The 17,174-nt window shown below is 46.9% G+C and overlaps 1 long non-coding RNA gene across 1 annotated transcript; it reads right to left on the reverse strand.

The window, feature by feature from the left end:
• Positions 1 to 1,917: 1,917 nt before the first annotated feature.
• On the reverse strand, positions 1,918 to 16,736 carry LOC143267389 (uncharacterized). Its single transcript, XR_013042424.1, has 2 exons — positions 10,409 to 16,736; positions 1,918 to 8,718 (listed from the first exon to the last, which is right to left on the reverse strand). It is a non-coding gene; the product is annotated as an uncharacterized LOC143267389 (long non-coding RNA).
• Positions 16,737 to 17,174: the final 438 nt, after the last annotated feature.

Below are 17,174 nucleotides of genomic sequence, written 5' to 3' on the forward strand. Positions count from 1 at the left end.
TTATTAAATAAGAAACACAGAGCCAAATACAGAGTTAAAAGCCCAGAGATCGACAGTAGCCAAGAGCTAAGACCACCTTATCTTACCACTCACTGCTGTCCTCCCCCTGAGAGAGAGAGACCTCCTTCCTGTGTCTGTCTTTTTATTGCCTTTCTTTTCTGCCTTCTCCTTGCCTGTAAACCCAACCACATAGATAGCTTCTGAATTCAGGACAATTCTATTTACTGCTGAAGTCAGTCTTTGTAAGAAATCCGAGAAGGATTCTTTTGGGCCCTGTATAACTTTTGTGAATGACTCAATTTTCTTTCCTGCTTCCTCAATTCTGTCCCATGCATTCATGGCTGCCATTCAACATAGAATTAGGGTTTGGTTATCATATAAACATTGTCTTTGTATTTCGGCATATTGGCCTTCTCCAAGAAGCTGATCCTGGGGGATTTCCACACCTCTAGCCCTCTGCTGACTTTCTATGGTTTTAGCCTCATCGCTGAACCACATGTGCCACTGCAGCTGTGCCCCAGGTTCTAGGACAGCATTTACCAGCTCTTTCCAGTCCTGAGGAATTATCTTATTACAAGCTGACCAGGAGTTTAACATTTGCTTTACAAATGGGGAATGCATGCCATAAGATACTGTTGCCTCCTTCAGCCTTCTTAAATCTAACATTTCAATTGGAGTCCAATTATTTTGTACATTCACTTGACCATGTAGCTGCTGTATGGTTACCAGATAAATTAAGTTTGAATGTTTGAAAACAGGTTTTCTTTCTGTAACCTTATAATCCAATCCTGAAATAATTTCACCCTTAAATTCTTCTGTCTGAGTCTGAATTTCTCTATAATTCATTTTAACAGGTTTTTCTAAAGCTTTTATTCTGACACTTAAATTGACTATCTTTTTAAATTGTAAAATAAGGATAAGTAATAATATGCATAATTGGTGTAATGTACATCCCATCAACATTAATCTTCTCATATAATTGTTCCATTTTCAGACTGACTAAAGTTCTAATAAACAAAGACCAGTTTTCTTCTATTGTACAGATAATACCCATTTTGTTAATGTGGAAAAATTTTTCTCTTTTAAGTAGCTTTTCCTTTTAAAATATCTGATATCTTAATTGACTTACCAAGTCTGCGTAGAACAATAGAAATCCAAGGGAATTTCAAAACAGCTACCTAGCATCCAAGATGGGAATCCAAAGAGAGAGGGGAAGGAGGGAGGGAGGGAGGGGGGGAAGGAGGGAGGGAGGGAGGGAGGGAGGGAGGGAGGGAAGGAGGGAGGGAGGGAAGGAGGGAGGGAAGGAGGGAGGGAGGGAGGGAGGGAGGGAGGGAGGGAGGGAGGGAGGGAGGGAGGAAAGGAAGGAAGGAAGGAAGGAAGGAAGGAAGGAAGGAAGGAAGGAAGGAAGGAAGGAAGGAAGGAAGGAAGGAAAGAAGGAGAGAGAGGAGGAAGGAAGGAAGGAAGGAAGGAAGGAAGGAAGGAAGGAAGGAAGGAAGGAAGGAAGGAAGAAAGGAAGGAAGGGTAGCCACGCGTTTTGGCTAAAAACTGAAACCCAGCCATGTGCTCCCACTTGAGCGATTTGAGCCTAAGCTGCGACTTCCTTAAGCTCCGACCATGTGAGTTGGTGATTCAGCCACAAGCAGCTTTAGCTGCAGCTACAGTTGAGTGCAGCTCTGACCGAGTGCAGCTCTGAAGTGCAGCTCTGACCGAGTGCAGCCTGACCAGTAGCTCTGGCCAGGCCTAGGGCATGTAAACTCTAGGGCATGTAAACTCTGGCCGAGTCGGGGTCAAGCCGGGCCAAGCAGACTGAGCTGAGCCTGTAACCACCAACAGTTTTTAATGAATTCTTGCCACGTGGGTACCAAATGTAGATGTAATTCTAAACCGTCTTATTAAATAAGAAACACAGAGCCAAAAAAGAGTTAAAAGCCCAGAGATCGAGCAGTAGCCAAGAGCTAAGACCACCTTATCTTACCACTCACTGCTGTCCTTCCCCTGAGAGAGAGAGACCTTCTCCCTGGATCCTGTCTTTTTATTTTCTGTTCTGCCTTCTCATTGGCTGTAAACCCAACCACATGACCTCCTCATCACTGCCTGTCTATACAGACCTCCAGGTCTCTATGGTTGGTACTAAGATTAAAGGCATGTGTCACCATGCTAGCTGTGTCCTTGAACACACAGAGACTCTGCCTGCCACATGATTGGGATTAAGGGCGTGTACCACCACTGCAGGACTTTTGCAAAATGGCTTGCTCTTAGCTCTGATCTCCAGGCAACTTTATTAACATACAAATAAAATCACATTTCAGCACAAATAAAATGTCACCATACAGTCAGTTCCTGGAGTCCTCCTTTTGTGGTTACTCTCAAGGAGCACAGAGTGCTGGGGTCCTTTTGTCACAAAATAGTCTCATCTCCAAAACTGAAATGCAGTTTCTGATGGACCTTCACCCGGGACCGGGACCCGGGACTCGGGACCCGTGGCGAGGCCTGCTGCAAGTCAGCAGGCCAAAAACGTGGTTCCTGTGCTGCCTGCCCCGTCTGTCTACATGGATTCGCTGCTGGCCTCCCAAGAATGGTCAGAAGGAGCAGATAGAGGAACAAGGAGGAGAAGCAAAAGTCTGCCCGCCTGGCCTCTCGACTGATGGCCTTGGGTTCTGAGCCTGGAAGAGGCTTCTAGCCAATGTTTTCTCTGATCAGATACCCCTGGGGCACTCTGAACTGTCTCTAGGGTCTCCTGTGTGATCAGTATGTAGCTTTCCAGATGGCCTCTTGCTCCTGTCGTTTTGAAGAACCGGATGCCGACTGCTTCTCTCCCTAAGGCTCATCTTGCCCACAGAATGAGCCCTTTTGAACAAGCCCAAAGATTGCTTCACCATCATTTCCACATACAGCACCCCTCCAGTCCAGAAAATCTGACATCCTCCAAAAGTGCTGCCCTAGCCCGTCAGTCACCACGCCATCACCCAGCCACCCGCACTGGGCTGGCCCCTTTCTTTCCTTTATGCAAAGGCCCAGTCCACAGTAAGACTGGTGGCCTCACACAGCAAGTTTGCTGCGTGGCTTTTTGTGACATAATGCCTTTGCTTTATACGAAGTGCACAGCAAAGTTCTTTTCAAACATTTCTAAAAAGTGGAAGAAAAAAAAGTCAATTTAAAATGGATAAATACTCCGAAGTCACTTCCCAAAGAATAGAAATTGTCAATATACGAAAAATGCTGAATTTCATTAACTATCAGAGAAATGTATACTGTGTGCATGCATCACACTGGACCCCACTAATATGTTCAATTAATATGTATTAAAGAAGATCCTGTGAGATCTCCTTCCTGACTCATTTGTACGCATGGCTGGGTGAGAGGCCCCAGGGTCATCTAACCAGCTGGAACAAAATTGCCCACTTCAGACCTGTTCCAGGTGGCTGGTGGGTTGCATAGCACCTATTGGCGGAATGCCTAAACTAGAAACAAGAGCCCCACCCCCACCCCTTTGGAAACTATGTTAGGAAAGGCCGTGAGATAAGGCAATGGGAAGTGGCCATCAGCAGAGGGGTCCACTTGATGCATAGACTGGCTCACAGATCCATAAAAAGAAACAGGCTTTCCACACAGTGGTCTCACACATTTCCCCTGAAGGAGCCTCCTTCTGAGGATTCCTGTCTTCATCCAACCCTGCCCACAGTCTAACTTGCTAATTATGTCCTTTCCCTACACAACCTACTTCCTGCCTCCCTCCTACAGACAGCTGACTTGTAGTCTCAGATTTGTCCAACCATCAGGCAAACCTGCCTCCTGAATTGCATTGCTCATGTCCCTGGCCTCTCTTTGAGGCTGTATCCAGTTCCATCACCAAATGATCCTTTCAATGGTTCATTCCTCCCATGTGACCAGCTAAGGGGCCACTTCCAGACAGCATGCAGGACCACATCCTATCAAATAGCAAAAGTATGTGAAGTTTCCAGGCTTCCAGGAACCTAATCATCTCCATACCTGGTTGTCCAGCACCATGGACTTCCGAGGTGAATAGAAACATGGCAAGCACATCCCTACACCTCCAGGCCCGGGCAGGGAAATCCGCCTCAGAGAAGGACCCCACATGTACCAGACACTCCTCTCCATTTCATAATGTCAAGTAGAATGTGTTTTTAAAAGCCCAGAGTGCTGATGCTCAATATCCCCGGCCATAAAGAAGGTTACTCACTATAAGGCACATTTCTTATATTTAGACTCAGGTTGATCATTTATAAAATATAGACATGGTATGGTAACCAGAACTTCATCTGTGAAAACAGGACACTGAACATGATTTCTCTGCTCCTTCTCACACTCTGGCTCATCATTCTACTCCCAGATACTTTCATTTCTTTGATTTGTCGTCTGTAGCAGGTCAGTGAGACACAGTCCACAATGACAAGGAATCAAAAGAGGGGGATAAGTGACCATTTCAAGGCCCAGGCTGTGAGTTCTTGAGCATCTTTCTGGAGTCAGAAGTCTAGAGTTAGGATGCTCATCTGTCTCCCTCCACATGGAAGGTTGTGGCTGGAAATTCGGGATGCTTCCTTCCACTGCTCCAGCTGTTTCTACCTGAGGCTGTGAATAGCGTTAACAGAGCGGAGCAAGCCTTGCACAGCCATACTTATGGGGGACCCCTCCCTTCTCCAGACAGCTCCTGGTGGGCTTTCATTGGGGTTTTTTAAGTTAATGCAAAACCAGAGTTGATGTTTCTCCTATCACTCAAAGGATGAGAAGTGGTGAGCACAGATTAATGAGTAATAGATATGGCTGCTTCTCCTAAGATGGACAGATAATAGCCATGGGCTGGGGTAGGGGCTGGGGAGAGCCTGGAAATGAAGCCCTGCAGGGTCCTGAAACAGACTTGCCTCCCTTGGCTGCCAATGTCTCCTCTTCTCACCCTGGGAAGGTTTTCAAGGCGCACATTTGCAAACATGTTTGGTGTATGTGTATGTGTGTGTGTGTGTGTGTGTGTGTGTGTGTGTCTAAAGCAAACACGTTTTTTTAAATAGCCTGGGTTTTCTTCATGCCCTATGGTCATGAGACTCAAGTCACTTCTGTGAGGTACACATATGCCCGGTGACTCCTAGGATCCCCCTAGAGGTGGAGGCCAGTTCTGTCAGTTGGCTGACCCCAAATCATAAGACATTTAACTTGTCTTAGAGGAGACACCCTACCCCAACCCCAGTCATAAACACTTCCTTTACCAACAACAGGAACTATGGAAACAAAGAAATCATGGCAGCCTCAAGGTGCCGGTGTGCATCACCACAGGCCCGAGAAGAGCTGTTCCACAAACAGCAGGCGTCACACTGCCTCCTGAGAACAAGCTGGGGGCCACCACCCCTGGAAGCCATCTTCTACGCTGTGAAGCTCTGCCATGTCCCTTCTGTCCCCACGCCGCTTCTAGCGTCTCCCGGCAGAAACTTGGGTCAATAAAATATTTCCATTAGGACCTCAAATCATATATTATATTGAAAATGGTAAAGCCAACACTGCTTTCTACTAAATTACAGGTTAAAAGAAAGAGAGAGACACACAAACCAAGAGTAACCATGGTAAACCGAACACCAGTTAGGAACTCCTTCCCATGCATAAAGCTAACTCAGTAAGAAAACCCGTAGCTGGTGCATTTTTTTTTTAACCACATGAACTAAAATTGCTTTGTCTCCTTTAAAAAAAAATAGAAATAGATTTGAGCCCTCACCACCTTTCAGTGCCACCTAATGAGGAAGTCAGGACCCGTACAAATACTACCTTGGATGCTGGGCAGCTACCCTAAAGTGGCCACAGTGATCATCCCCTGAGCCCCAACCCATTTGAGGACCAAAATCCCCAGTAAACAAGAGCCATGAGAGAGATGGTCTCATACTCTACCATGGATACAGGAAGAAGGAGGGAAATAAAACCCAAGAAACCAGACACCGAGATACCAGGACTACCGGCCCCTTGACCTTGTGTTTGCCAGCCTCTGGCGTAAAAGGAAAATAAATAAATAAAATGCTTGTTGTTTAAACAACTCTGTTATTCTTCTCTCGGCAGCCCAAGCAGAGTAAAACAAACTGACTGCAAGAAATGGGATGCTGTGGATGTGGTGGATGGAGACCACAGCCCAGGAATACAGTCCCTAGCCGTGAAATTCCATGGGAGAAAAATACAAACACACACACACACACACACACACACACACACACACACACACACACACACACAAACTTTGGATGCAGCTTGTGGTGAAGACTGCAGTTTGCAAACCATCTAGTCAGACCAGGAGAAATACAGGTTTGGGAAACATCTCAAAGCAACATTTAAATACCTACTCTAAGTTGAGGAGTCAGCCAGAGGTACCGGATCTAAGCTAACTGCAGCCATAGAAACAACTACCCATGAGCATTGACAATTGCTAAGTGTAAGCAGATTTCTGGGGCCAGGTGCTAAGAGAAGGCCGACACACACACACACACACACACACACACACACACACACACACAGCCTGTGTAAACATAGTCATCTGTACAAATCCTGAGAGTTGAGTATGCAGGAGTTTAAGCATTATCTGAGCTTGCTTTGGATGTCATTCAGGGCCTCGGTCCTTGAAGAGTTTCACTGAATTCATAGACTCCAAATACACAAGTCAAAGAATCAAATTTTTGAGTTTTCACACCACAAACTAAACACTCGAATCGCTTTCCGAATGTGTATGTTAGACCCCAAATTCCCAACAACGCAATAGCACAGGAAAGGTGGGGCACCTCAGGGAGGTGATCTGATTGTGAGGATGCTGCCCACATCAAAGAGATTGGTAACCCTATCAAAGCAGCCATGAGAGAAGTGGCCTCATACTCTACCATGAATACAGGAAGGAGACAGGCAAATCAAAACCAGGAAGCCAGACACCGAGATACCAGGACTGCGGGCCCCTTGACCTTGTGTTTGCCAGCCTCTGGCATATAAAAGAAAAATTAATAAATAAATGCTTGTTGTTTAAAACAACTGTTATTCTTCTAACAGTAGCCCAAGCAGAATAAAACAAACTGACTGCAAGAAATGGGATGCTGTACAAACAAATATCTAAAAATGCAGAGCGGCTTTAGGATAAATGAGAGAGGTGGGAAAAGCTTTGAAGCGTTGGAGAGATGGACAGAGCATTGCATGAAGGGACCGCTTGACGGCGATTCCGGTGAGGACTCAGGCATAGATGAGGAGAGCTTTGGAGAAGGCTTTGATCTTCCTTGAAAATGGGCCCATAGTCCCGTACCAAATGCTGGTTGGAACAGATGGCAAAGCCCACTCCGATGCTCTCTCGGGAAGAAATAAGCACAATGCTGGGGAACAAAGAGAAGAAGCCGTCGTGACATCAGTATGACAACATGGCAAAGGCCTGATGAGTTATGTGTGCATGCTAGCATCCTGTGGAACGTAGGACTGGAACGCCAATGAGCTGGCTGTTTACCTGAGGACATTTTCAGAGTGTTAAAGGGCAGCTTGCTCCCTGCCTGACGGCCTGCAGATGCAAGAGGAGGGAGAAAGGAGCTGAAGAGGGAACTGTGATCTGAGAAGAAACCAGAACGCAAAGGTTGAGCCTTTCCACGTGTTCTGAGCCTTTCCACGTCACAGAAAGGGAAAGGGCGGGTTCCGAAGACGTCAAGGACTTTGTTTGTTTTATTCCTATGGTGGTGGTTTTCAGAGCTGAGGGCAGGCCTTACCCAGGACCCCCAAAGCCACTGGGGTGGGGGTGGGGGGTGACTAGGGCATTTCTGAGCCAGTGGCTGCATGGTTTACTCTTCACTCGCTGGCCTGGAAAGGGCACCTTTGTTAGGTGAAAACACTTGCAAGCTATATTGCTCAAAGATGAAAGGTTGCACCCATTGCTGCACATTGGTGGAGTGGGAATGGGGGTGGGGGGAGAGAACCTTCACAGAAGGGAAGGTTACTTACATTCACCAAAACTGAAGGTGGAGCCATAGCATTTGATGGCCCAGCCTGGCTTAAGGTGTGATACTTCATAGACTCAATTTTGTCTTTTTCATCACACCTTTAAAGAATACAGAGATCATCATGCAAACTTCTCCTGGCACACACAAGGGGACCAGCTACGGAAACAGTAATACTTCCTAGGTGGCTGAATATGGTAAGATAGGACCATGAATATGGGGAGACTTGTGGAAGGAGGTCAGTGGTACTCCGCTCTATCATGCCTTCAGCCCGGCCTTCACATGATGCTGGCAGTAATGGTGGCAGTCTCTGGGCTCCAAACAGTGAAGCATCTCTATTGCTCAAGATCCAACTGTAAACACTGACACCTCCAACAGCACGTGAGGTGAAGCTCATCCTCTGTCTGGGTTTTCTGTGGTCACTGTGTTCTCTTGCCGTTAGCTTTGCGCTGTTCCAATAATTTCAGACTTAAAACATGCTATACAGTCTAACTGCAAGTGTCTGTCTCCTTATTTTACATAACTATCCTTTACTCTAGGCTGATGTCACCTGTTCTTCCAAAACAGCGGCACACCGATCCAAAAACAAAAGTTCTTTTTAAAGCTGCTGACCTTTGGATTGGATGGTGTTAAGCACATTGGTTCATGTGGGAAGTACTAGCCACTTCATAGCTTGATGTCTTCCTTCCAGAAGATGTGGGAATCCTTCCACCATGGCTTCCTGTGAACAACGCTTTCAGGTGGGTCTGGAACCTCACCACACAATGGGGCTCTGAGGAGAGAGAGAAAAGGGAACTCAGAAGTGGTTGGTACACCTTTCTGCTGTGGGATGGTCTGTATATCAAATGTGTTGCTCTGATTGGTCAATAAGTAAAACACTGATTGGCCCATAGCCAGGCAGGAAGTATAGGTGGGACTAACAGAGAGGAGAATTGAGAAAACAGGAAGGCGGAGGGAGACACTGCCAGCCCCCGCCATGACAAGCAGCATGTGAAGATGCCAGTAAGCCACGAGCCACGTGGCAAGGTATAGATTTATAGAAATGGATTAATTTAAGATATAAAAACAGTTAACAAGAAGCCTGAGCCATCAGGCCAAACAGTTTAAATAATATAAGCGTCTGTGTGTTTATTTTATAAGTGGGCTGTCGGACTGCCGGGGATTGGCGGGATCCGGGGAGAAAACTCTCCAGCTACACCTTTCCTGTCCAATCCCACCACCATCCTGGTACCTGTTCTCCCTATCCTCAAGTGAGCCTGGCTTCCCTGATCTTCATGACCTCTGCGGCTCAGGTGTCTCAAACCTTCCTCCTACTTGCTATTGCCAGCATTCAGCCTTTCAACACACAGAAGCATAATCTCTGGAGGATGCCCCCAGGGACCCAGTCTGTTTCTCTGTTCAGGGCCTTTGCTTGCTCTATAGTTCATCCCATATTCCACTTCCCTTCCTGTACAATGGCAAAAGCCAAAGGTTCTGTTAGCCTAAGATAATACCTTCCGTGGACGCTATTAAAAGTGTTCACGAACTCATGTGCCTTGTAGTGGTGTGGGCAAGGGAGAGATGCTGGCAGTTCGGAGAGCTGGCCCTGAGTTCATAAGATCGGGAGAGCTGTCCCTGCCCCTTACCAGGGCAGCACTCAGGAGAGTGGCCCCTGCACCTCACCTGGGCGTCATAGTAGAGCTGGCCCGGGTGGTGTAGGTGTGGGTGAGCTGACCCTGCAAGTGTGAAACCAGGAGACCTGGCCCCACTCCTTGTTTATTCCTGCATGGGGTGAACTAGCTGGGGCAGTGCTGGAGAGCTCACTCTGCTGGTGAGGATGGGGTAGGGGGAGAGGGCAGATGACCAACCCTACAGCTACTGAGGCCCAGAACCAGAGCTGTGAGTTGACCCACCCCAACATCCATCCCACCTGTGATCTGCTGGAGCATGTGAAGGGGCCAGTCCTGCAGACCCAAAGCTGCAGGATCTCCACGACACAGGACAACAGCAGGATATTTAAGAGGAGGGCCCAGTATTGTTGGTGTAGCAGAAACCAGAGGCCTTGAACCAGACCAATGACTCTCTGCAATGAACACTTGCAAGTAAAGATATATGGACAAAAGGGTTTACTGCCTGACTCATGGTGTCACACCACAGCTTCCACAGCGAGATTTTTCTTTCTTTTTTTTTTTCCTTTTCTTTTCTCTTAAATTTTATTTTATTTGGGGAGGGGAGGTTGCAAGGGCAGAGGGAGGGAGGCAGAAGGCAAATACAAAGGGACAGGGAGATGAATGTAATCAAGATGTATGATGTGAAAGACACAAAGAATAAATAAGTGGTCACAAAACATGTGTCAACCAAACTTCATTTCAACTGGAGATTCCTGCTCTTTTTGGTCTTCCCTTCTTGGATGAAATAAGACTCCCTTCTCTTCCCATCATCCCCTTTCCTTAAAGAGGATCCCCCCCCCCTCACCCTCTCACCTGAAAGACATCAGAGAAGTGGGTCATATCTCCACTGCTTCCTTCAGTCCCTTAGGTACAGTTGAGAAATATCTAGCAGGATGTGACTTGACTATGGCCAGTTATGGCCAATGTCTTCACCAAATGGCTGTTTCTTTCTATCTAAATTTCCTGACAGTCACCAAGACAAGATCACACAGAAGACATGGTTCTGAAGCTCTAGAGACTAGCTGAGGGTCCCTGGGTTTGCCACTGACCATGCAAGGTTTATTGCAGTCTGCAGATACACGTTTCTTGTCAAACAATGTCAGTGCACACCCTTAATCCCAGCACGAAGGAGGCAGAAGAAGAGACACATGAATCTGTGTGAGGCCAGCCTGGTCCACACAGCAAGTTCCAGGCCAGCCAAGGCTACATAGTGAGACCCTGTCTTTAAAAAAAAAAATCCAAACACCAGATGAAATACAGAGTGGTGGGTTGGTGCTCTACTGTCCAGTGGCAGTGTGGGTGGGTGATGGGGGACTTGCCCTCAGAGCAAAGCTGTTTGGGATTTATTTTAGTGCCTGCGCTACAGTGTACATGACACCTATCAGAGGCCATTGAGAACTTGTTCACTCTGGATGCTTATCCCATGGTGTCCTTCACAGCAGGGGGCCCACCAGGCTCTGCCACCCTGGGACATCTCCCCAGAATGTCCTTCAGCTCATCAAATATTTATTGAAGAGCCACTGGCTGAAAACCCACATTGCTGAGCTACCAGAGAGACGCATGCCTGACCCTCTTGTTTCTGCAACCCGCTGAGGGCTGGGTGAAGATTAACATTCACTATGACCTTCCTCAGAAGGGGTCTCCAAAGGGATGGTTTCCACTGAACACGAGTTTAGAATAGCCACCCCCGCACTGAAATCGCCTCTGGATTTTCAGCTTTGCAAAAGCCTGGAATTGCATCATCACTTTCGAAGACCGCCTGGCTGTGTCCCCACCTCAGACTCATCTCCTCTCCCTTGGGGTGCTAGTCACAGCTCCTAGGTCTTTCCTTCTCAACACGACCTTCACCTGCCACCTCTCTCAGACAGGCATGTTTCATCATGTGATACAGGACAAGCCAGCGCACTGCACACACAACACAAAAGGAGAATTACTTAGTTCTTCCTCACTAGGGAGCGTTGGGCAGCTCTGCTTGGCAAAAGCGGGTTCATGACATGGGGTCCCCACAACAGCTCAGTGTGTTCCCCTGGGGAGGTAGGTAGAACTACTCGTTTTACAAGTGTGGACACTGATGCCCACAGTATCCTCAGAGAGCCTTAAGAGAAAATCCTTTTCCACAATGACCCTACTCCATACCCCCACACACAGCCTTTATTCCTACTTTGGTTGCTCAACACTCTGCCCCCCGCTCTCAGCTCATCAGACTTATGATGACTTATCTCTGTGACTCAAAGTCGGAACCTTCCACCCTACTGTTTCTCTTATTTTCTCCCTTCCCAGCCTTCACTGTAATTTTTAAGACATGCTTTGGCTGTCTCCTCAGCAAGGATCGTCAGCTTTATTCACGCCAAGTACCATCTTTACCCCAAGCACCAATCCCAACCCATGAGAGACGCTCCAAAAAAATATCTGTGGCCTTCTGGCTCCCAACTCTGCATCTCTTCCATTCTAGTAACCGTACTCAGGTAAACAGTTTCTCCAAACACCCCTGGTATAAAATCCCAAAATGGAATTTTTTATCAATACTTTCATTTTTTTTAACTTTAAACATAAGACTTTATAAGCGACATGAGGTCATAGTAATTAGGAGATGTGGTTTGTACCCATAAAGACTGTTTCATATAAATGAGCAATATCTATTGCAATCATGGCCATATCAAGTAGCATTTGTGACATACCCAGCTTTTCCAAGCCACACAGGAAGGGGATCTGAAGGTCCAAGCTCTCCCTTTCTCTGACCTGCTACTCACTATTGCAGCCAGGACCTTAAGCCTACACCTTTGCAGAACTGGATCGCCTCTGTATGGGGAAGGAGGAGAGTCACCTAAAGGGACTTCTGACTGGGGTCTGTCTGGAACGGTTGTGACCAATTTATGGATCCAGAGATTAAAGGCAGCCCTCCTGGCTTGAGCTTTCTCATGCCTGGTCAGGGGCCAGATGGGCTGCTTCTGTCTGCGGGGGGGGGGGGGGGGGGGGGGGAGGCTTTATTCACACTGGCCGAGGCTTTATTCACACTGGCCCTTTCAAGCTTCTCTCCAATCGCCTCTTCACATCCCTTCTTCTCAAGACCCTTTGGAATACTTGGATAGTTCTAAAGACTGCTAAGTGGGCCTCAGAAGGCCCCTGTGTGGCCTAGTGTTGGTGGAAGTGGCCATCACGCCTGGTCAGCAGGCTCCTTCCTAGAGACCTCTAGGCCTTTGCTGGTCTGCTTCATTCTATCTTCTCCCTCCTTTTGACTTTTTTTTTTTAAACAGGTATATAGTCTTGCATTTCTGCTTCTCTAAGAAACAAAACTATGCCAGGCAAAAACAAAACAAAGCCTTCTGCCTAGCTCAGCCCCACAAGCCCCATGTGCTAGACTCCTTGGAGCACGCCTTGAGAGCTGGATATGGCCCGCAATGAACTATTTCCTCCTGTCCTCATTTTCTGCCTTCAGAAAATGCCTACTGCCAGCCTTCATTCCCTACACTTCCAACTCCTGTTTTCTTCCCATAGCTCAACTTCTTAATCTCTACCATGCCACCACAGGCCATCCCCCTGGTCCGGTCCCTCCGCCCCTCTATTTTCTTGATTGTCTACCTCCCTGGCTTACACCCTCCCCAACCTGAATCCTGCAGTCAAAGAAAAATGCTGCCACCAGGCTTTGAACTTCCTCAGGTTTCTCCATGTCTGCTTCCAACTATCAGAAGCTCTTCTCACTGCCACCGGATCTACAAGGGTTTGCAAGGGCCACCACCACTGGCCTTCTGGTCCCCAGATGCTAAGAGAACCCCTGCTGCTTCAAAGATGCCAGCCTCTCCCTATCTCTCACATTCAGAGCGAAGGAGGTGTGTTTTTCATGACATCATCCCCCTAAGGCAAATCAGGGTGGAGCAAATGAAAGGCAGTCTACTATGTGGTAGGGACGAAAATTCCTTGGTATCTCAGCTACCTTCCTGGCTTTCTTACTCCTCTGAGAGTTCCTCCTACTTTGCCCAATCCCCAAAGCACCTGCTTTTTTCTGTGTATGACCCTTAGGCTCATCTGGGTCTGTGGCTTGATTATACACAAAGCAAGTATTTCCCCAGTCCCTGTATTCAGGCTGGATGGCTCCTATAAGCTCTGTCCCTTACTAGCAAAGAAGTCAAAGGCACCTCAGCAAGACCAAAACTCAGGACTGTGCCTCATGGCCTAGTCTCCCTCCAGTGTCTGCTTTCCTGGGAATAGATCCCTAACTCCATGGTCTATTACTCATCCTCCCGGGGGCTTTTTCCATTGTATTTCTTCCCCAGACATCTCCCCTGTTCCGTGGACCTCAAGAGCAACCTCCACTTCTGCCTTCTTATGGAATCACGGTCTTGGTTTTAACAAGGAGATGTAAATGTGATCATAAAAATCTCCTCTGCTTAAAGTCCTTCGACAGCACCGTATCCCCAAATCTTCTAGGATAAAAATGCAAACTCTGAATTCAGTCTGGAAGTTTCCATGGCATCTTAGTTTCTTTTCTGGACCATTTTCTGGTACCATTATCAAACCCACCCTCATTCCAGCCGGGTCAGGCTCCAAGCGTGTGCCCTTTGCCTTGCCTGACCATCACAAAGAGATCTCTCCAAGGATCAAGAGTCTATTGCTGCTTCCATGACACTTTTGTATTCCCAGCACCTAGATAAGGCCTGGCACACAGGTGTCACTGGTAAATGAATGAAGGAGAAAAGAACAAAGGCCACCCTGTCCAAGAGTAAAAGCGACCAGGATAAAGCATTGGAACTCCAAGACAGCCCGTGATAGTCTCTAGTTCCCAGGTATTAGACATCTGGGCTTTGTTAAAGACATAACAAGAGAGGGAAGCCCCACTTTTTCCAATAGCAGCAGAATTCAGAAGAAAGCTGGATAAGCTTAAAGTGGAGGGGGGGGGTATTAAGTTCATGGTAAATGACATATTTGTAGTGTCAGAGACATCAGCATTGCCTTCACTGAGGGCCCCTGGGCTAACAGTGGAGGTACAGAAAAGCCTGTATAGCCTTGAAGTGGAAGTTGTTTTAGGGCACCTGCAGTCTGAGGTCAAGAGCTGCCCAGGCAGGTGGACCAAGTGAAGTCACAGAAAGCCTTTTGGTCCGCAACTTTGCTCAGCTGCCTCTGCCAATGTATCCAGTGGTTTCTTCTCAACTAAAAAAACCCAATGAAACTGTGAAGCCATCACCGAGAGGTTGTGTCCAGTCAAAGCTGCTTGAGATGTGGGTTAGAAAAGCTAACGGCTATGTATCACTGAAGGGTAACAGGACACTAAAGGCTGAGCCCATTAGGAAGGTGGCACCTGAATCCTATCCTGGGGGTCTATGGCTCCCTCTGGTACCCTGGTACCAGGACACCAACCCCTGAGAATGTTAAAGGTGGAACATTCTGGTGGCAGTTGAAAGTAACAGTTGAAGCCAGGACCCAGAGCAGGGCAGGATGCATAGTGCAGAAGAGGCTTACAAACACCCTACAGAGCACCTGCAGAGATGCAGCTGTCCCTCCAGGACCTACAGTCAGGAAATTCAAGGCTGGAGAGGAAGGTGGCTAGCTGGGAAAGAGAGCAATGGCATGGGGGTCAAGGAGCCTGTGAGGAGAAAGACGAGGGAGGTGCAGAGTACCAAGGGGCTGAAGACCCTAAAGGACCAATAGGCCAGAATGTGAACTAGTCACTCTATGTGACTCTGCTGGGGCCCAAGCCTGGAGCGGAGCACCTCAGCGTCTTTCCCCAGGCACTGAGCAAACAAGTTCTTTCAGAATTAGCCACAGAGATATGGGCCTTGCAAAGACTATTCTTTGGGTATCAGGATAACATCCAGTCCAGATATACCCTCTCTGTAGGTACAAATTAGAAATCAGCTTCAAATACTAACACCATTCTTTCATTCATTCAACAAATACTTGTTGAGCGCCTATTATGGGCTGTAAGAAACATAGCAGGCAAAATGTGTAGTAGTTCTTGCCTGCTGGAGACTTAACAGTAGCAATACTGGATTGGTGTTTTAAGAGGAAGTACAAAAGCCGGGTGGTGGTGGCACACACCTTTGATTCCAGCACTCGGGAGGCAGAGGCAGGCAGAACTCTGTGAGTTCAAGGCCAGCCTGGGCTGCAGAGTGAGTTCCAGGAAAGGCTCCAAAACAACACAAAGAAACCCTGTCTCAAAAAAAAAAAAAAAAAAAAAAAAAAAAAGAGGCAGTACACTCTCTGTGAGGACAAAAAGCCTTGGTCTAGTTTATATCTTCTCCGTGAACTATGGAGATAAAATCTGAAAGATGGATGAGAACTACCTAGTTGAGATGGAAAAGGGAAGGGGGTTCTAGGCAGAAGGAGACTCACTAGCCATGCCTAAAAGCAGAGGAGTGTGGCATATTCAAAAATGCCAACAGCAAGGCAAGGTGTACACAGACATGAGGCAAATCATCATGGTCCTGCAGGTCTTGTCAAATGTTACATTTGGAGCTCATCCTTGAATTTTTCTTATCTCACTCCTGAAGGCAAAGCCATAAGTAATCAACGGTAAGGCTGTAGCTTAGAATATAGTCCATATACATCTTAGGATGGTGAGCATGTGTGTAATTCATGAGTAATACTGAGCCTCAGGGGAGTCCAGAGTTGCATGCTGTACTCCATCATCACTTAATAAGGAATCTGTGCTGTTCACTTCAGCATCCGTTATAGAGAACATCAGACATCTCAAACATGGAAACTTAACAAAGGTTAAATTGTGGTTCAGTCACTGACAGAGCTATTAGCTCAGACTGTGTATATACAAAAGTGTGCATCGCTCTACAAACCAAATATAAATGGGTGTAGCAGGGATGACCTGTCATCCCATTAAGAATGGAGGAGCTAAGACTTAGAACAGGCATATGACAGTCCAAAAGCCACAAAACAAGAATGAAAGAGAGTGATGGCAAGAAACTGTCTTCTGCTTCAACTTATGCCTCTCTCTAAATAACACGGGCACAACAAACAATGTTTGGTACCACTGCTCATTTGGCAGCTGAAGAAAAAAAGGTAACTTTACTCACACATCTCCAAAATGACTGCCTGCCTGCCTGCCTGCTACAAGAGTCCACTTGGAGTCTGTAACTACATGCATTAAATACTAAATGCATGACTGATCTTCAGATTTTAAAGGAAGTTACTTTTTTTTAAAAAAAAAAAAAAAAAAAAAAAGGTGTCTCCAAGCCATTAAAAGAAAAGACAAGCATGACTAGAGAGAAGAGCCAGGAATGTTGTAAGCTTATCCAAGTGCCAGTTAGAGATGCGGTGTTGAGTTAGGGAACATGAAAAGCTGAGGGGGAAATCTATCAGGATAATTGTCGCATGGACCAGAGGAAAAGTGTCCTGACCACCCTAGACTTCAGAAGGAACACAGCCGATACTATTCAAGTCTTACAGAAACAGAGAAATAGAGAAGGTGGAAGAAATAATTACCAATGTTTTGGGGAAAACATGAGGGTTGCCATGTTGTGAAAGGAAGAAGTGTTTCTCAGCACCCACTCTTTCTCTTGGGTTCCCCCAACTGCTCCTCTCAACCATTTGTCTCAGATACACCTTCCCCCAAATAGTTCAGATCCTACCA

The sequence above is a fragment of the Peromyscus maniculatus genome, chromosome 1 (genome assembly GCF_049852395.1).
Source record: "Peromyscus maniculatus bairdii isolate BWxNUB_F1_BW_parent chromosome 1, HU_Pman_BW_mat_3.1, whole genome shotgun sequence".
In the NCBI taxonomy this organism is placed as follows: Eukaryota; Metazoa; Chordata; class Mammalia; order Rodentia; family Cricetidae; genus Peromyscus; species Peromyscus maniculatus.